At 45.6% G+C, this 21,223-nt stretch overlaps 1 long non-coding RNA gene across 2 annotated transcripts; it reads right to left on the reverse strand.

Moving 5' to 3' along the window:
* Positions 1–6,620: 6,620 nt before the first annotated feature.
* On the reverse strand, positions 6,621–11,541 carry LOC115300369. 2 transcript variants are annotated; one of them, XR_003912621.1, is made up of 4 exons: positions 11,447–11,541; positions 9,136–9,256; positions 7,894–8,000; positions 6,621–7,108 (listed from the first exon to the last, which is right to left on the reverse strand). It is a non-coding gene; the product is annotated as an uncharacterized LOC115300369 (long non-coding RNA). The 2 variants fall into 2 exon arrangements; XR_003912620.1 differs by lacking the exon at positions 7,894–8,000.
* Between the last annotated feature and the right edge of the window lie 9,682 nt (positions 11,542–21,223).

Below are 21,223 nucleotides of genomic sequence, written 5' to 3' on the forward strand. Positions count from 1 at the left end.
CCCAGTTTTGAGATGCTGGCTTCATTCTACGGTGGTGAATCCAGGGAACCATTTTGGCCACCTTTACTGTGGTATGGGTGGACAAAATGACAGTGAACGAGCCCCTCCTTAGGGGTGGTAGGTGTTGGACATTCCACTCCTTTACCCATACAGCATCTCCTCCCTAAAGGGGTGAGCATCTGTGGTCAGACTCACAGGTAGTCACTCCCTAACCCAGTAGTGTAAGGTGGTTAGGGTAGAACCAAAGCCCTGCATCTGTTGCCTTAGGGTTAGATTGCCTGTCTCATTTAGATCCATCCTTATGCCCTTGAAAATGGAGGGAAGGAGTCCATACAGCATTTTATCAGGAGAGAACCCTATCTGCTTAGTGGGAATACACCTGATTCATAACAAGGTGTTTGGCAACACCTGGTCTCAGTGTATGTGGCTCTCATGACATAGCTCACTTAATTACAGCTTCAGGGTTCTGTTCAATTCATTCCACCTCCCCTGAGCTCTGGGATCGATATGCTGTCTGTGACTTCCATATGATCTTTAACCCCTTTGCCACCTGCTGCACCATCTCAGCCACAAATGTTGGCCTGTTATCTGATCTCATAATGATAGGGATCCCAAATCAAGGAACGAGTTCTTATAGAAGAAGTCGGGCCACTTCATGTGCCTTTTCAGTGCAAGTAGGGAAAGCTTCCAGCCGGCCCGAGAAAGTACAGACAAAGACCAACAGATATTTACAACCTCGGACCAGGGGAAGCTCAGCGAAGTCCACCATCATATTTTCAAATGGGGCTCCTCCGACACTCTGCAGCCCAGGGGCGGCCTTGTTCTGGGCACATGTTGGGGTTGTTCTGAGCACACTTTTCACGTTGCTCCCATGCTGCTCTGGCTATGTTGTAGAGTCGAGGGATGTAGAAATGTTGGCTCAATGTAGTCTCCCGAGCTGTCCGGCCAATATGGGTTTCTTAATGGAAGGGTTTGACAAAAGCTGGAGCGAGGGCCTCAGGAATTGCTACTTGGCCATCTCCAAATTTCCCTCATCCACCTGAGAAGTAGCTCCGTTTTCAGTCTTAAACCAGGTACTCTCATGTTGTAGGTAATTAGGGTCTCCTTCTGCCAGTGGACTAGGGACAGTGCGGGGTTGGGGGGGGTTAATGACACTGATTCTGCTCTTCCTCTGGAGACCACAAGCTTTGCCTCTCTCTGCCTCGTGGTTTCCCCATGCAGCCGAGGTGTCTCCCCTTTGATATCCCTGACAATGCAGGACTGCCACTCAGCATTAGGGACCCACACAGCATCTAAGAGTTCAAGGATTTTCTGACCATACTTTACGTCTTTTCCTCCTGTAGACCCTTCTCTTTATGTAAAGCTCCATGTACGTGGAGAGTGGTGAAGGCATACTTAGAGTGTGTGTATATAGTAACATGTATTCCTGCCACCAGCTGGAGGGCTTGGGTTAGTGCAATGGGCTCTGCCTTCTGTGCCAAAGCCTCCTTTGGCCCAGCTTTGGCTTCAGTGATAGAATTTAGGGTCACCGTGGACTATCCTGCAAGGCGTTCTCCCTCTTTCACAAAACTGCCACTGTCAGTGAATTGCTCAGTTTCAGGGTCCTTGAGGGATTGGTCTTTCAAGTCTGGCTGGCTGGAGAACACCTCACCCTTGACTTCAATGCAGCCATGATCTGTTTGACGTGGCCCAACAGGCAGTAGGGTTGCCGGGTTTGAGATCTGTACTACCTCTAGGTGAATGTGCGGGTTCTCACATAGTATTTCCTGATACCTGATCATTCAGGCATTAGTTAGCCAGTATTGTCACTTGTACTCCATTAATGTCAATACTGAATGTGGCACTTGGACTACCAATTCTTGTCCCATAGTTAATTTGTCAGCCTGAGACACTAAGAGAGACATGGCTGCAAGTGCCTGTGGGCAGAGTGGCCAGCCTTGGGTCACAGAGTCAAGCTGCTTTGAGAGCTATGTCAATACCGTGACCCCAAAATCTGAGTTAGGACTCCCACCGTGATGCCATTGTACTTACTCCCATAATAGAGGTTCCTGCTCTAGCCCATTTGTGACCATAAAGGGGTTTTGCCAAGACTAAGAAGTTAGGTATCCAGATTCTACAGAAACCTGTGGCCTGAGAAATTCCCTAAACTGATGTCCGGTTGATGGAACCAAGATGAAATAAATAGCCTGTTTTCCCTCCGGGCCAGGTTGGCGCTGCCCCTGGGAAAGGCGCAAGCCAAGGTATTTGACTTTTTTTTGACAGATTTGGGCCTGTTTTCCTTGAGACCTTATAGCCAGTTTCCCATAAGAGGGTAAGGAGCTGCTGAGTTTCTTCCAAGTAATCTTCCTGAGACCTTCCAGCCATTAAGTCATCTACATATGAAAGCAAGACCCAGCCATATTGATCCTCTGGGAAGTCTCTTATCTTAGGTCTGGGGCTAATGCACTGCTGAAAATAGTTGGGGAATTTTTGAACCCCTGAGGCAATCTAATCCATGTCAACTGGCCTTTGTCACCATTTTCAGGAAGACAAAGATTGGTTGATCTGGGGCCAGGCAGATGCAGAAGAAAGCATCTTTGAGGTCTAGACATGTGAAGAAGGCAGCTTTGGGGGGTATAAGACCCAAGAGAGTGTATGGGTTCAGGACAACTGGGTGCAGGGTAACAGCAGCCTGATTTACTGTACGCAGTTCTTGGACCTGCCAATAGTCATCAGTGCCCAGCTTGTGGACTGGTAGGAGACGTATTCCAAGATGAGGGACAGGGTTGGAGGAACCCATATTTTAGAAGTCTCTCCAGGTGCTTCTGTTTTCCCAATCTGTGCCTTACAAGGGATGAAATATTGTTTTCGGTGGAGGCCCCTGCCCCTGGCTCTAGTTCTACAATTATTGGACATATGTTCTAGGCCAGTCCTGTTGGGTTGTTCTCAGCCCACACCCCCAGTACTCTGAAGGGCAGCTCAGGTCCCTGTTGTGGCTTCTCCCTGAGACTGTAGAGGTGCCATTCTTCCCATTGGGGAATTGTGAGAATCATAACCTTTGCTTCTAGTTATGTAGGGTCAGACCAGCTTGTCCATGGGAGTTGAAAGTAATCTGGGCCTCCAGCTTCCCCAATAGGCTCCAACCCATTAAAGCCACAGGGAAGTTGGGGAGGTACAGGAACTCTTGGATGACTTTGTGGCTGCCTACATTGCATTGTCAAGGCAGCAGGAGGGGACAGTGTGTCTGACTGCCTGTGGCCCCCACAGTGGTTGCTTGTCTGTGTGAGAGTGGGCCCATGGGTTGGGTCACCACCAAGTGTTCTGTCCCAGTATCTACCATGAAATTGAACATAGCTCCCCACATTCATTCAAACTGTAGGCTCTTGGGGTCCTAACAAAATCAACTTGGTCTGTCCCAGTCTTCTTCATAGTCCTCGATGGTGGCTAGCCCCACAAAATCATGTTTGGGGGTCCCCTGATGCCATGATGCTGGTTGGTACTGGCCCTGTACCACACAGCCTCTTTCTTTCTGTTTGGGGCCCTGCTGAGAATTACCCAGCCAGAGAGGACACTCATTTTTCCAGTGGCCCTCTTGACGACAGTGAGCACACTGGTTCTGTCCTAACTTTGGTCCTGGGTGAGATGACCCTCCCTGCCATTCCCTTTTTGCCCCAGCTCCATCCCTGTGAGGCACCTTTCTGAGAGTGTTTCAACTGCGCCACCATGGCAGCAGCTAACCAGTCTGCCTTTCTCTGCATCTGCTGGGACTCTTCCCTCTGCACTGCCTGGTCACAGTTGACAAACACCTTAGTTGCTACTTCCAGCAACTGGCTGGTATTCATGCTGGCAAAACCCTCTAGCTTTTGCAGCTTGTGCCAGATGTCCCCTTGGGCCTGACCTATGAAAGCTGCATTGGCCATCTGCTGGTTAACAGGCACCTCTGGATCAAAAGGACTGTAGAGATGAAATGTCTCACATAGGCAATCATGGAACTGGCTCAGGCTTTCCTTGGATCTCGGAGCACTTCTGATGTTTTACTCATACTATGGCCTTCCCCTCCCATCCACCTCCCCTCACTTCCTTCTGCCATTTAGAAGGGCTTCTTGATACCGTTCAGTGCTTGCAAGCCCTCTATCTGCAAGGGACCAGCCCACACACCCCAGTTGAAAAGTCCCGAGTAGGGGGTTGGTGTCGGTGCAACATCTATAAGAAAGAAAACAGACAACGTGAATGGTGGTAAAACCACATTTTACTAAGATAGTCAGGGTCTTATATACCGTGGGTGATTACATCATTTCTTTAATGGTTACATAGTTCAAGGTCTTTGAAGTAAAGACATGCTTCGGAAAGGGTTATTCTTAATGGGACAGTAGTAAATAACAGGAATTATTAAGTCATTACAAGAGAGGGATTCCCTAATAATAGTCTGGCTCCAAGCATAAGATGAGCCTGAAGAATTCTATGAGGAGATTTACATTCCTTAAGGCCCCTCATCAGTTATTCATGGGCAAGATGCTTATCCTTTAATAAGCAAATCTTTTGGCAGAGGATTATGTTTACTCCAAACAGCAGACAAAGAGCTAGAAAGCAAAGTAGGGAAGGTTGGAACCACTGATTGACCCAAGTTGATTCAAAGCCTAAAAGTATATGCCTCTTTGTAAAGAAATGAGAAAGTCATAGACAGGATGAACAGAAGCCGCATGTGCGGCCCAGGAGGCCAAATGTTGTTTCACATCTTTCGACTTGTTCCACAACTTCCCAAATAGTTCACCTGCGCCCTGAAGGCATAGCCATCAACTGTCACTTATATAGATTCTCCTGTACACCGGCAGCCTTGCCATCAACCTATGCAGGAGGTTTTTTGGCCTACTGGGTCCCAACATCTATCTACACTTGAGTCATTTGGGTCCCATTTGGGGTCCTCCCCAGGGAAGTGAGCCAGAGCATAAGCATGGGTGCCTAGCATTCTAGCCAGGGCATTCTCCTCTAATCATTTTAGGGCCACCTGGGTAATTCGGTGGTCCTCCTTCACGTCAAAGAGGATCAGGAGGAGTTGGTGGCAGTCCGTCCAGGTAGATTTATGGGTTTGAGTTATGGACTGTATTAGTTCTATCATAGCCTGGGGCTTCTCTGTATAGGAGGGAGTATGGTACTTCCAATTTAGGAGACCTGTAGTGGTAAAGGGTTGGCACACAAAAACACTCTGACCTCCTCGGATATGGCCTTCCTGATCATAATAGACAGGTCACCTAATTTCCTTCAGTGGCATCGGTAGGGCCCTCTGGTGTTGCTATAGGGAAGGACTATCTCCACTGGCCTGATCTTCTAATCTCTTTCCAGGAGGGGTGAATGGGATTAGGACCAGTGGTCCCGTGAGTCATATCTGGAGAGGCTGGTGGTGTTAGAGGTGGCAAGGCCTTGGGACTAGTGGCAGGCTCCAGTGGGGTTTCAGAAGCCGGGGTGGCTGAAGGCACAGGTGGCAGTGAGGGGTACAGTGAGACATATGGTAGTGTGGTCCCATCAGCCTCTCTTGACAGTATGAGTTTTTCAGGTTTTGGCTGGCATTTGGAGGAAGCCGTGACACAAGCCATCATAACTTTACAGTTCTCCTCAATACAGACTTTTAGCCAAGGCAGCCTGGATAGGACCAGGTCTTGCCAACAGTCAATGTAAGGAAATTGGTCCCTGAATTGGTCCCAATGACCCCGAACACTCAGTCAACTAGTTCCTTATCAAATGAGCCCTCAGAGGGCCAGCTTACCCCAAATAATGGACAATCAATTTCATAGAGTGTCTGAAGCTTTTCTAGAAGTTAATTTCACACCATAATCTTGTAAATATACCTTTCTGAAATTCCTCTACATATACTTTAGGGGAGTTGATTTACTCTTCTTTCCACCCATTTCCTCTCCTCAACGGACAATTTTCATGTACAAGAGAGGAAAAAGCGGGGAAGCGAGGGACTAATTTGTTGAGGATGCATACTTGCTTCCTCTGTTTCCAGTCGCTTTCCTCTCACATTTCAGGTGCTTCTTTGCACTGGTGGGATCAATATCAAGCCTTAACCTGGATCAGATTCCCGAGGAAGTCTGATATCACCCTAAGCCATATGAGGTCGTCACAGAGCCATGGATTGGGACTCAATACTCTCTTTGACCCATTGGTCAGGTCAGAACTTTTCTGCTGTCCATCTCATTCACACAAATCCCCATAGTGACTCCAAAGCACTGCCCAGCACCCAGCACCCAGAGCCTTGGAGTTGGGGTTTTGTTCCTTATGGAACTACTCGGGTAAATCTGGGAAGTGGGAGGTGATCAGGCTCACATTCTGCTTCCTAGGGGCAGGTCTACCAAAACAAACCCAAGTTCTTACCAGTCTGATGGGCAGTGCTCCCTGAGCTGTTTCCTGAACCTCACTCAGTTCCTTGGTGCATCCAGGGCCCTCACACCAGTGTGCCAGGAGAGAATAGTCTCCTATGGATTGTGTGGTCCACTACCTCTAGGCAAGGTCTCCACTTCTGCTGCCCCAAGGTTTGTCCCCCAGAAACAAGGGAGGTGAAACATCTTCTCTGCCTCTGGGGAGAGCCCCCATGAAATGTTGTGGTTAGTCACACACAGAGAGTCAGGACACTGAAGTTTTTTTTCGAAGAAGTCACTTTATTCGTGTTGGCACAGGCTCAGTGGGCTAAGACTGAAAAGGGTGAGCTCCGAGTGCAGTGGGGTTGGGGGGGTGAGGTTCCCTTTTATGCAATTTTTCACTTTTGTCTCCTATATATGGTAACATTCATTCTGAATGGAAAGTCTATGTTACAGAGTCATGAGTAATCTTGGGCACACACATAGCCAGATTGCCTTCCCTTGTCTTGAGGATTTCCACCACATTTTTTAGGGAGGAGCTCTACCACAAATGAGGCTGAGGCTTCTCCTTGAACAGAGATTTTAGTATAATAATGAGGTAAAGGTAATGTTAGATCATTCCAGAGGTTACTTCATACTCCATCTGTGCAGGCATGAGTCAGGGGTTCAGCTCAAAAGGTCTGGGTGGTCTGGGTCAGCAGGAGGTCTTGTCAGGGAAGTTACCATCACCTAAGAGTATTTTCTGGTTTCATTTGCCTGAGTCGAGAGGTAAACTGGAAAGAAGAGGTTAAAGAAAAATGTAAGGCAATGGTTAGTGAGTGTAAGCATGTGGGCAGTAGGTGTAATGTCTTCGGGTCCAGTAGGTGATATCACTGTATGATTGAAATGAACCTATTTAAAGTTCCCCTTGCCCACCAGGAAAGCTTACAGACAAATCTCTTTGTTTTTCTAGGTCACAGGTCCCTACATTCTCAGAAAATAGTCCCCAAGGAGAAAACATATTCTTCTCTAGCCTGACCACAGCTCACATCCCAGAGAAGCCCTGCACGGAGCCCTTCTGAGACCCTTGCCACCTCCTGCTCTACCTGGCCAAGAGCTGCCACCTCCCCACAACCCTACGAGCACAACTGCAACATTCTCAGGTCCTTAAGAAAATAAAAAAAGGACCTTAAAAGGCCCAGGAGAACAGAAGATTGGGGCTGACATCTCTCTTGATGTCTGGCCCATCTCCTCCCTTGGAGAGTGAAAAAAAAAACTGTCTTGTTTGTCACTCTACTCTTTGCAGTTCTTTGCTGCCCAATTCACTGGCTACCCTAATAATGCTGTCCTGTTATATGAGTATGTTACAGGAGGGTAGGAGAGACACTGATCTTTGTCTCACAGATCCAAAGAACGAATCTTGAGGACAAATGAGAATGAGCAAAGTGATAGTTTACTGAGGGAAAGTACAAAGCTCTTGAGGGTGAGAGGGGTCTCTACTGGGTTGCCACCAAAGATTTTTGTTTCTGACTTTTTATTGGGACCTATCAGGTACTGTGTGAGAAATAAGCCCACTGACCCATCAAAGGAGGGATGTGGAGACTCTGAGCACAGTAAAGCAAGGCTTTAATCAATGTTCTTGAAACAGTGGGTGCCAGAGTCCAGCTCCAACAGGTCCAGGGTCCCCTGAAAGAGAGACAGTGTTGACGAAAGATGAGAGGGATGAGAGAAAGCCCAAGAGTTTCTTTCTTGGTCACCTGGCAGGCATCTCTCTGCCCTGTCAGGTTTTGTGTCTTTATTTATAGATTTAAGTGTTAACATGACATCAAAAAGTGGAATTTTTACAAATAATTCTCAGTGAAAAGATGCTTTGAAAAGGGTGCAGAAACAGGTTTTATAGAGGCATTTTTGCAGAACTACTCTAATTACAAGGAGGTAATTTACACATCATAGGATATTCTCAGTGAAAAGCATGTTATCATACATATTTGTTTGAACCGGTAGTAAATCTTACAACGAAGAAGATAGCAGGATGTTTTCAGTGAGAAGCAGATAGCAAACACATTGGTTTATAACAATAACACTAAGATTCAGGCATAAACAAGGCTAGGAGGCATTCTGTCTCACTCACAGGAGGAAGAATGTATTCATGCTGGTTAGTAAATAAACCTTTTGTCAACCTTGTTCTTTGATGTTGAAGGTGTAAGCGCCATAGGCTCCCTAGATGTGTTGGCCTTTGCATATGAGTTTAAGTTGTAACTATTCTTACCCATCCTCATAATGGGCACCAATTAGCATAGGCATGTGCAGTAACTTGTGCCTGGCTTTTGTTTGTTTCTTATTCCTAAATTAGGCTCCTTTTCTCCAGGCCAGAGTTAATATTATTATCTATGTCTTAAATTTGTGAGGCTTATTAGAAGAGCCTTTCGACAAAACATCTGCAGTGCTTTGTTTAAATTCCTCTTTATAGAGGTGAGAATGTGCTTCTTCCCATGAGGGATCTGTGTGGGAAATATCTGTCTGACTTGGAACATTGTGAGGCCTAATCAAAAGCAACAGGCTTAATTTCACATGAGCAGTAGTAGCAGAAGGAGATGCCAGTTTCCACTTCTCATGGCAGGAGCCGTGCAACGACTGCCATTTCCTTACTGTGATCCTGTCATCCAGCAAAGCCAAGGCCGGTGCAGCTCCTAGCAAGTGGGTGTCTGAGGGACAGGCACACTCGGAACAGTTACAGCAGACAATTTATCTCCTAGCACTTAAGTCCCCCCCCCCTGCCCCGTTCCTCATTGGCTGAGTACTACAGAGGTTACAGCCTTACCCAGATTTGCCTATGCCCATGTAAGGCAAAAAGTAGTCTGATTGGAATGAATATACATTTCCTGAGATGATCCAGACTTTCAGTCCCTCCTTTGTTCTTTGGTGCATGCTCATTGCAAAGCCTGCAAAATGGAGAGAGGAAGAAGAACCAGGTAGTGAAGTGTCTAAGGGTTTGGGACTCCATTGTGGGTGGGGGTGGTTCGTATGTATTTCCAATAGGTTGTAAACTTACTGCTAACTAGACAGCACAGCTTTTATTTGGTATTTCTGAAAATGAATCATCTTACTTACTTACTTACTACTTACTTCTTACTTAACTTCTCACAACTGGATAACAGGTCTGGAATGTGTTGGTCCTTTTTCTTCCCAAACCCACCAGCTATAACCTTTCACCTGCATCTACAGCCAGGGATTACGGGGGCAGTTGAGGGAGGGTGTACACTCTGAGGAATAAGATGTCTCAAAGTCATTTTTCTCTAAACAACCAGTCTTATTTAGGACAAATTACTTTCTTTTACCCTCGACAAAAATGCATTTTCATTTCTTATATTTTTCTTATATATCCCCAATTTCCTGCATATAGGGTAGCTTTTTTTTTTAATTTTTCCCATCAGTCTGATGTACACTTAGCAGAATTTTAACTCTTAGAAACCTTAGTCTCCCATTGAGGACTTAGTAACCAGCTGAAAGATGTTTATACCAGAACTTTTCTTAGATGGTAATTTTATGAACCGATTAAGTACAAAGCACGTTTTAAACGTTTTAAATATCCCCATTTGTTTTGCCACAAGTCAAAAGCACAACCATCTACAGACCTCATCCTATACTAATATACCAATCACTAGTTGTGGCTTGTGCTTTAGTTTTGTTTTTTTTTTTCCTCGTTAGACAGCCAATGAATTTAATCTCAATTTATCATCAAGTAAAACCTTAACGTTTTAGGTTACCAAGAACCTTTAAAACTATCTTAACAATTACCCATGAAAACCGAGACAGACCAAGTTAACTATTACTTCAAGCTATTCTTTGTTACCCACTTGGAGCAGAGATAACAGGAACTTATTTGAACTGTAGCAAACCCAGGTAGAAGCAAAACCAACAGACTTAGATGAATTTAAACACTGAATGAGCCCAGGTGAGACACTTTGTTTCCCGCAGTTAATTTTTGACCTGGAAATTTGGTTCAAAAATCTGACTTCTGTGGTCTTTTGTTTCTTATCACCTAGGGCAGAGGGAGGAGCCTATGTTGCCTGAGACTTGGAGAAGTCACTTATGCAAATTGGCCTCTCCCCACCCAGTGGATGTGGGCTAAATCTTTTTTAGATCATTCAGGGTGCTCGGGAATGAGGGGTGACCCCTGGTCCAGCAGCACAGCGGCAAGGGTGCAATAAGGATGGGACCTAAGGTAGCCTCTTTAGCAACCTTATTGGCCCTCTGGTTGCCTTGGGCAATGGGGCTGTCTACCTTTTGATGGCCTGAGTCGGCTATGCAGGCTGGTCCTTCCCCACCCAGTGGTACAGAAAAACAATGGGGGAAGGGAGGGCAAGAGGTGAGGCTCCCCCTTAAGGGGGGCAGAGGAGAGTTTCCAGTTTTAATTCCAGTTCTCCAATTATAGCTGTTAATCTGGGAAATGAATGAGGGAGAAGCCCTCACTTCTACAAGGCAAAGGAACACAGAGGAGTCAGTGTCCCCTTCAGTATGACTTTATCTCAGCCAGACCAATAAGGTCTCCTTCTCTGCATAGTCCCAATCCCATAATGTTCTTGTGAGGCAGTGTCACAAAGACAGACAAAGGGGTAAGGGTGCCCCCTCTAATGAGGAGACCAGTCAGATGCCCATCTGGCTGTGTCCTGAAGGAACTTAGGTGATGCTTAGCCATAGCGGTCTCAGCTTTGTGACTTACGATCGGAAACTATTCCAATGCTGCAATAGACTGTATGCTGTTTACCACGGAATCACAGATGGGCCCACTCAGACTCTGTAGGCTTTTGGGGGCCTTAAGCGTGCCCACCTGTGGAGCCACAGACTCGAACTCGGCAGGGAAGCCAGACCGAGCCACACATTCACATTCACATACACACCAGAGGTTATTACATTCCCTCCCATAGAATTTTCACAGACAAGACCAAAAACAATGACAGGACAAAACAGGTACAGAAGTGGCCACAAAATAGGTGTTTACAGATTTGCTAAAGGGCCCGATTGACATCTCAGTGTAGCCCTGGGGTGGGAAGTCTTGTGTCCAGGCTTCCACTTAATACTCCAGACAAAAGCACATGTGCATTTAAAACTTAGATGATAAACTAGCTTACCTCAGGAGGTTCAGACAGGTAACTCTCACAGATTACTGGTGCCCTTTTCAGGGTGGCAGGAAAGACAAGAGTGTTTCCTGGCTCCCAAAACCTAGAGGACTATGGAAGTGCACTTTGCTCTTAGCCCATGAGGCTGGGAGGAGGCAATGAGGCATATCACTTCCAAGTGGGTGCAGAAAGAGTGGGAGGGGAGCCAGAAGAAGCAAGGTTAAGATTAAAGAAGCCTTCTGGGGCTAGTCAATCCCAGAGAATGTCGGCCTTTCCAGCAGGCAGTGTGTCCATCATCAGGATAGCTTTAGGTTAAAGCCGTAGTTCTTTCCTCTTTTCCTGTAACTGGAGAAGTTATTTAATATGCATCCTAGAAGGAAGAAAGATTTTAACTGGAGTGGGGAGGTCGAAGGTCCTATCTTCTGGCCATCCCACATCGAAGGTTGGCCACTCGTTTCTGCAAACGATAAGGAATTTTCCTTTCTTGACATCTGCCAATAGATTGTGAGCTCGAATCCTAACTTCCTTGAAGTGAATTAGAACTAGGTCTAGGGGATTTGAAGTAGACTGTTCCATGTCATCAGTCCAAACAAAATAGAGAAACACAAAAAACAGAGTTAAGCCACAGAACATAGGAATTAGTCCTTCTGGCCAACGGAGGAGAAAACGAAAGTGGGATGAAGGTCTTTGCACGTTTTCCAAAGAAAAGTATGTGAGGTTGAGACCCCAAATTCCCATAAGAATATAGATAGGGGCCCCTCTTCCCTAAATGTCCTTGTCAGAGTTATAACAAAAATTACACATAGCCGAACATATGCACAGAGAAATAGACACAAGCATTTAGACCAACGATCGGAAAGACAACAAGGCTTTTTTTTTTTAACCCAAATGAGATCCTGCTGCTGCCACCAGCAGGGTTCCTTAGGACCTGAATTTTGCCCTTTGTGCCATGGTACCTGACCCGCGGGGGACCTGACCCGAATTCCACTCTGGGCCCGAGACCTTACCCACATGGGACCTGACCCACAGTCTCTCCTTCCTGTGGGTCCAAGATATCTCTTGGATCCCACAGCCTCGAGCTTTCGTGGTGCATCCTCCTGGCTCCTTTGAGGCCCCCAGAGACCAGCACCAAACATACCAGACAAACAAAAAAGATTCAAACATAGAAGAACAAGAAAATGAGTGCACTCACCAGCTGGCAATCCGGCCCAGCGTGTCAGGGTCCCAAGGGTTCTGGGGAGGAGGAACTTCCCGGCCAATGCACCAAATGTTGTGGCCAGATCACAATATTGTCCCCCCAAACCAGAGACCACCAGGGAGACCGAGGCACGCATGCAAAAGCAAAGGGCATTTTTATTATGGCGTAGGCTCGCCAGACCTAAATTTGGGCTCACAGACTTCTCCAGCACAGTGGATCCATGCTGAGAGCCTCAAACAGAGGAGAAACAGGGTTTTTATGGGCTTGGGAAGGGGAAGTTACAAGAGGGAGTTACCAGAGATTATGACATAGGTATAGCAATCCAATCACCGTCAGATGATGGTATTGACAACAGTTTCAGTCATACATATTATTTAGAACATCATTACATTTGGCGGGACCCAATCACAATATTTGAGGTATCTTAGAAATTAACCAATTACAGAGTGAGTCCAGGCAGAGTGTGTCCTGAGAAGGGGAAGTCGTCCTGATTGGTTGCCCTTCTTGTAAATGAGGGATGTCGGCCTGGCCAATCAGGAGTCATCCGCCATGCCCCTTTATGCAAATTTTTGGTTTTCAAAGTGGACCAACCAGAGGTAGGATTATCTTTCTGAATATGTAATTTTTGGCATCCAGAGAGGACCAATCAGACTGTGTTCTGTGTCCTCTGAGGCTTCCTGAAGCCTGTCATGGAGTCTGTTTGGTCCTTACACTAGTTCCTAGCCTAAAGACTCCTCTTCCGGGTTCTTCCTGCCCTGTTTTGCCATGTGCGTGAAAATCGCCATGAATATGGAAGCTGACATTATAAATTACCCTTCCCACCTGCATTTGGGGTTCAGACCTCTGGATAAACTGTCTCCTCTGAGCCACTTGTGTTAAATAAACCTCTGATTCACCAAGATCTCTGAGTGCCACTTGGTTTTCCTGCCAGCATTACAGCCTGATTCCATAACAGTTTCTGATATTTAGCTATTATGAATTATACTAGAGTGAACATTCTAATATCTGACTTTTAGGGATCATATGAGGATATTGACCAAGAAAAAACAAAACCACAAGCTACTAAATAAAATGTGCATTTTTATTTGGGTCTTAGTATTGCAGGATTTTTTACCTCAATATTCAGGATTCATTGCTTTGCCACTTCAAAGAATGAAGCGGTGGACACAAAATGAACAGCAGGCAAAAGTTTATTAGAATATAATATTAGAGGGGCGCCTGGGTGGCTCAGTCGGTTAAGCCTCCCGCTTCAGCTCAGGTCAGATCTCACGTTTGTGGGTTCGAGCCCCGCGTCAGTCTCTGTGCTAACAGCTAGCTCAGAGCCTGAAGCCTGCTTCCAGTTCTGTGTCTCCTTCTCTCTCTGCCCTTCCCCCTCTCATGCTCTGTCTCTCTCTGTATTAAAAATAAATAAAACATTTTAAAAATTAAAAAAAAAGAATATAATATTAGGAAGAAAGAATAGTATGAAAGCTTGCTTTGCAGAAAGGGGGTATTAAAAAGTGAATGCTCCCAATTATAAGCAAGTGTCTTTGTTTAATAAGGTTCTGGTCTATGCCCACCCCCCCTTCCCATCCTCCTGTTCCTTCTCAGGTTCTACCCTTACTGGCCTGATAACTATAGGTGCTGGCTTGTCTATTTCTGATTGGCTCAATTCCATTGTGTGAGGAGTAAGGCTCTGGTCATAGTGTCCCTCGTACAGCATAAGTTTTATGGTTTACTTATTTTAGTTAGTTATTTTGATTGTCAAATTCCTGAGGGGAACCTGAGGGAGAGTAGGTCAGGTCTGTTACATTCTTAAGAGGGACCTTATACCCGAGAGAGTTTGGTGTGGTCAGATGTTCTCAGCATTGTTCCAAAATATGTGTTTTTCCCCACCCAGGGACCTCAGGTCTTAACCTTTCCTTCTCTGCCTATTTTATCCTATCTTTTCCTTCCTATCATATAAGGGATTGCAGTCTCAAAGACAGAGTGGACTGAAATTGAATGTGCTCTGGAAAGACAAAAGAGGGCTTTAAAAGAGGAAAGAGAGAATTTACCTATATTGTTTTGAGCAAAATGTGATTGGCGCTTGTTTATACAGTTACACTAATCTATGTGTGATTGATTGCCAAGGCTAGTGCTGGGCAGAAATTTCATTTGTGTCCATTTTAACATGCAGCAGATGCCTTGGCTTTTAGCTGAGTTCGGCAACAACTGTGAGAATCTGAGACAGGAGATATGCATAAATCCCATCTCCTCAGTGTGATCCCAGCTCCATTGTGTTGTAGGTTAGCAAACTGAGTAAAAAATTGAAAATCATTAACTTGCTGTTTTGGCTTCTGTAAATTGCTTTGCAAATGTATCTCTCTGTTCACTGTTCTGACTAACTATGTGGAGATCCACTATGTGGCTCTCTGTTGGAATTATCAGAAGGTGCTAACCTTGCCTGTAAATTTCCCTGCTTTCTAAACAGACAACCTAGATTGTAAATTACACTCCCACCCTCCTATCTGAAGCTGACCAGACAAAGCATACGCGTGGAAAGTCACGTATTCACTATCTCACAGAACCTGGAGTGCCTGACTATAATTGGTCATTTCATGACCCTCCTAAGACAAAGAACTTTAAAACTGATAGGGTCCCGCCAGAACTACTGTCTGTTTGTAGAAATGTGACTGGGTGTCCTAAAATGTTGAAATATTTAATTGGTTGACTAAATGATGATGTTTGATGCCTTGCTAAAGTCAATATAAGCTCACTGCTACCTTTGTTCAGGGCCATCCTCTGCTCCTTAACACTAAGGAGATCAGGTTTGGCCCTGCCGTAAATGCCTTGCCTTCGGTGTTTGGTGGACTTTATCATTGGAAATACCCCTGTTAGCGTAAGGACACAGGTCTGAATTCAGGTTCTCAGAATCATTAGACAATAGAAGGGCACACATTGCCCAAGGAAGGAGGGACCACCCTTGTAACACCCAATCAGGAAAGGCCAGCCAACACCCTTAACACTTCTAAGGGCAGGCCTAGAAGGCTAGTCACGCCCTACGTGAGGGTCCTGGGCCCACTCTGTGATTGGTCAATACTCTACATGTTGTGATTGGCTCTCACTAAAAGTATCAATGTATGGTTAAAGTTACTGCCAGTATTGATAGGGGATAGTGATTGGATCACTGTACCTGTGTCACAATTTCCTGTAACTCCCCCTTCCCAAACTCATAAAAGCCCTACCCCGCCTTTGTTCAGGGCTCTCCACATGGATCCACTGTGCTGGTCAAGTCTGTGAGCCTGAGCTTATAAGCCCATAATAATAAAGCCCTTTGCTTTTGCGTGCGTGACTCTGTCTCCCTGGTGGTCTCTGGTTTTGGGGACGATATTGGAAACTTGGGTATAACATTAGCAATGTTTGCTCCATGTTATTCGTTCCCTTAGCACAGGATGTATGCCTATGAAAAAAGTTGTTTCATCATTGATGACACACAAACTCAGCTTCAGTAATCACTACCAAAGAGATTTCCAAAGTGGTTTCTCCAATTTGCACTCTTGATGTGGGGAACAAAGGCAGAAAGAAATCAGGATAAAATTAAATTTCTTTATAACCTGCAGCCAGTTGACAAATACTTCAGACAAGCAGAGTTTAGCATTCCTCCAGGAACTCCATGCTGTCTTGCTGTTAATTCTTTGTTAGCTTGACAATAACGAGGCCTCCGGATCTTGTGAGTCTTCCTGAACATACGTAGTCCCGTTGGGAATCCCCCTGTTGCCTTTGTCGCTCCCAGCTCCCGAGTGTATAGTCAGCCACTCCTCACGGCCCAGGCAGCTTCTTCGGCCCCCAGGTCTTCCCCTGCGTGTCAATAAGAACATTCTTCTGTACTGAAGACATTAGCTCTGAATCTCAACACAGCACTTCAGACACATCACTCCCACAACTTCACCCACCAGTGTTTGAATTCCAGCCATTCCAGTGGGTTGTGGTGTGCTCTGAGGTTTTAATTTGTATTTCTCTGATGAACTGTGAGGCTGAACACCGTCTTCACATGCTTATAGGTCACGCGCAAATATTTTTTACTATCAGGGAGTGCAACATAAAAAATTTCAAGACTCAGAGAGACTAGGATATGTTCCTGAATAGTTTGGACTACTTTTTCCTCAGACCACTGTAGGAGAGGAAGCTCTTACTTCCTTCTCCAGTGCTGTGACAGGGAAAGGGGGCAGGGAGCAAACTGAGAGGAGATGAAGACTTCCACTTTTCATCTTTGTCAGGGTCTATCCTGTGTTTGAGCAAAAGCTTGTTCTGTATATGACACCCAATTTTCTGCCCCTGAGTGGCATGTTCCTGGGACTCTGGGACAGATGTCCCTTCAGTGACTTGCTGGAATAAGCAGTTCTCCCTATATTCAGAGCAACTTGCAAATGATTCAAGTGTTAGAGTAGATGGGACTTAAAAGTGATAAAGGAAATTCTCAACTTTCAACATTTTTAGGTCCTGTTCTTGGGACCTCAGGGGAGCTATACCTTAACATTTACAAGGGTCAAAATGACTTGGCAAAACCTCAAAGCTTGGGCTCTGTTTCTGCCCCAGGCCCACATTATACTCTACATTCTTAAACAAACAACCAACCAAACAAAAACAAAAAGGAGCATTCCAAAAATAAAGATAAGAAAAACAAAAAAAACCCCTTCTATCATATTAAAGTCTGATTAACCATCAGATTAAAGTCGAAGTCTTGCACATACTGAAAACATAAGATAAAGTCTATAGCTTTCTGGAATGTTCTTATCATAATGACTTGACACTATGTAAAAACGGTGTATATAACCTTGTACCAAATGCTCCTTCCCCCGAGCACTCTTTGTGAATATTGTGTGTTCCAGGTAGCTCTCCTTTTTTTTTCCCCCAAATATTTTTATTAATATGGCAGATGATGTTTTGTTTTGTTTTAGCTTGAGAGAGAGAGAGAGAGAGAGAGAGAGAGAGAGAGAGAGAGAGAACGAGCAGATGAGGGGCAGAGGGATAGAGGGAGAAAAAGTCTTAAGCAGGCTCCACACTCATTTCATATCCCACGTGGGGCTCGATCCCATGACCCTGGGATCATGACCTGAGCCAAAATCTAGAGTCAGACCTCAGGCACATCCCGGGAAGCTATCCTAAGTAGAGGTCAAATAAAACTGTTTTCCTTTCTCTTTAAAATTTTAGAAAAGCTTTGTTCAATTTTGTGTTGATACAAGATTTTAAAAAATCTAATCAATAAACATCCCATTTACCTTGTCTAGTCATTTGGTCTTTTCTTGCATACTTTCAGTGAGGGGGAACTCACTCCTGCACAAGCAGCCCATTTCATCGCTGGGACATTTGATTCCTGTTACCAGTAGAACCCTGTGTTCCTGCATCCTGCATCCTGTATTGTGTCGTGTGTCCAGAGAGATACTCCAGAAGCCACTGCCTGTAAGGCGTCCTTGCAGTTCCTTTGTCACTCTGCTTACATCTTCCCCTAACACCCTAATCCCTGCATGGCTTGCTTCTCTGTGTCCTTCATGTTTCTGCTTAGATGTCACCTATTCAGAGCTGCTTTTTCCAGACTATTCTGCTGAAAAGTGTCTTTTCATCCTGTTTTATTTCTTACATTTAAAAATTTATGCATTCACTTAGGTGCCTTTTGTCTGTCTCCTGTTCACATAGGTTCTGGGAGGCAGGAACTCTATGCATCCAGTTCAAGATTGTATCTTCAGTGCTTGCAACAATGCTCAGCAGAGACAAGGCTCTCAGTAATATTTTTAAAGAAAAAAACAGAAGTGATGAGTCTAGGTTTGAATCCCTGCCGTCTGATTCCTGAGTGTGCATCCTGTACCACCATGCCTATTGTCCCCTACTTCAAACGTTATTTAACTCTTTCTTGCACATTAAGCCTTCCTCCCTCTCTATTAGATACTACATCTCTCCTTTTGCCTGCACCAGAACCTAGCATTGGCCAGCCCCAAGTGTAGCCATCTCTGACATATGGCCAGACTGCGTGTGGCCCACGGAAGGCCCACTGTCTCTGTGGCCAGTAGGTGGTGCTGTTGGAAAGAGAAAAGCAGTCCACAGGGCTTTTAAAGGAGGGCTGGTTGGTTATAAGACTGGAGTGGGGGAGATGGGGAACCCTGCCAGCCCACCCTCTTCTTCTAGCCATCTCTAGGTGGTAGGCAAGTATCCATGGGAGAGAAGGAAGAACAGAAGTGGGTGAGACCAGGTCCAGACCTGCTGCCCATTAGTCAAGGTGTACTGAGGTTAATGACTGCAGTGGGGACAGAGGGACGTGCATGGGGATGTTCCTCACTACACTACCTCTCTGTCTGAGGACCTGACAGTTTGTGCCTATACAAGACTAACTTAGGGATCTACTTGTTGATCTAGTTGATCCCTCATCCAAAGCACACACAGATAAGCACGTGCGTGCGTGCGCGCGCCCACACACACACACACACACACACACACACACACACACACACACAGAATAGAGCTGTGAAGGAGGGCAGGCAGTGGGTCTCAAGGTTTCTGGGTACACAGTTTTCCAGAGATTTGGGCTTTGAATTCCTACCGAATTTTCTTTTGCTTTCCCTCTCTGCTCCCACAGCCCCAAGCATCATCTTCTCTACACACAGGTACACAGCAGGGTGGCCAACTTGTCTCGGTTTTCCTGGGACTACCCCCATGTCCTGCATGCCGGACACCCCTTTAGTCCCAAGCAAACCAGGATGGTTGGTTACCTTAACAATAAAAAAATCCTCTTTCATCTCTGCCTCAAAGGGCATTCTGGTTGGCTGATTCGGAGAGTGCCTAAGACCTCAGTGTAGTAGGCCCTATGAAGATAAGCAAAGAGCAGAGCAAGGCTCAAGGGCTGTCATCTAAGGCTCTCATGTTTGGAGGAGACACAGTAATTACATATGAGGTGGCTGCAAAGGTGTAATAGGCCCCTCAAAACCTGTGCAAGTGCCCCTGCTGCCTCCTTGACATGGAAGCTTTCCTGGAGGAGGAGAGTCTGAAACCCATGGGCTGAAAGACAGAAGCAGGGGCTGAATCCTGGGTAAGAGGGAGAGAGGGAGGCACAAGTAGAAAGGAGGCCGCGATGGGTTGTCAGGTGCACATGCACATGGACTAGATGGACCACTCTGGCCCAGGAGAGGAAGGAGGTCCAGAAAGGAACGAAGCAAGGAATAAAGGGAGACGCACACTAAACCTGGACTGGGAAGATTGAATTTGGAAGTCAGTGAGGAATTATCATCAAGTGTCACCCAGGGATGAAGTGTTTAGACCCCAAAACACCTAAATTTGGGGGAGCCACTTCCCATCACTTACATATCCTTCTCCTTTCCTTTAGCCTCAAGCCATTAATTCACACTGTTTCCAGGGTCCCCAGGTTCTAGAAACCAGAGTAATTTTCTATCTCTTGACCTCAGGGTCAGGCCCTCTGAGTCTTGCTGTCCTGTTAGGGTCCTCTGCCCCGGGTCCCAATTTTGCTCAGGTGAGTTAGATGAGTTAGATGAGTCTGGGGAGGCTTGGTACTCACACCTGCTATCCCTTCCTAGTTGCATTCCTCCAGTTCATGGCAACGTGACACCTCCAAAGGCAGCTCCTGTCACCAGCAAACAGATCTCACAAGAAAACTCTTAAACTGAAACAACCCCGTAACTTCTATCCATTTGTCCCAAATGTGTCCTTTGGAACCTCATAGAACCAGACCCTTTCTCATAAAAGCACGTAAAATATTGAGAACAGCTCTCCTGCTCCCTCAGGTATTTTCTTCTGTAGTCTAAATATATTCCAACAGTTTCTAATATGAAAAGTCTCTGGGTCATTGTGCTCTCACACTGAGGCTTCCCCCCAGAGTCTCCAGAGCCTGGTATAGTGCCTTGTCCATAATGGGTTCTCCATAAATGTCTACTGATGTTTTCTTGACACATTTCCTCTTGACTTGTGGAGCCCATAGGTCCATACTTGTATGTACTGAGTTAACTGTATCAAAACTGAGATAAAATCAAGTTAGAGAAAAGAACAAAAGAACAGTTCACAAAACTGGAAGGTTTCAAGCTGAAAGTGGCAAGAAGCACACAAAATGAGTGTTATAGCTCAGCTGATCAATGAAGTACATTGATCTCTAGTAATGACTGACCACTAGATACCTATATTCCTTTTAGGGGAACAGTGCTAAATAAACATACTTGTTTAAAACCAATTGGCTAAGGAAGCTGTAATGTCATGCTAATATGATGAAAGTTTAAATTCACTTATGGTCAGAGCCCACATTTTGAGGGAAATCAAGATCATTGTAAATTTCAGTTATGTGGGTATGGGTGTTTGGTTTTCAAACTATGGCTTCCGTTTTGGTTTTTTCCTTACTGATTGCCCACTAGAACTTCTAAATCTAGACTCCCCTTGGTATTGTCCCTCTCCCTCTCTCTGAAAGGCACAGATACAAAAAGGTGGGTCCTAGTTGTCCCATGTCATTAGGGCCCTGGCACCCAAAGTAGCAGTGTGGGTAGTGTAAAAGTTGCCATGGGAAAGCAACTGAGCGGCCACTTTGCTGTGGAGAGCTGCGAGCACTGACAACCCCCACCTGCAGACCTGGGATGACCCGA

Source organism: Suricata suricatta, chromosome 8 (genome assembly GCF_006229205.1).
Source record: "Suricata suricatta isolate VVHF042 chromosome 8, meerkat_22Aug2017_6uvM2_HiC, whole genome shotgun sequence".
Lineage (NCBI taxonomy): Eukaryota > Metazoa > Chordata > Mammalia > Carnivora > Herpestidae > Suricata > Suricata suricatta.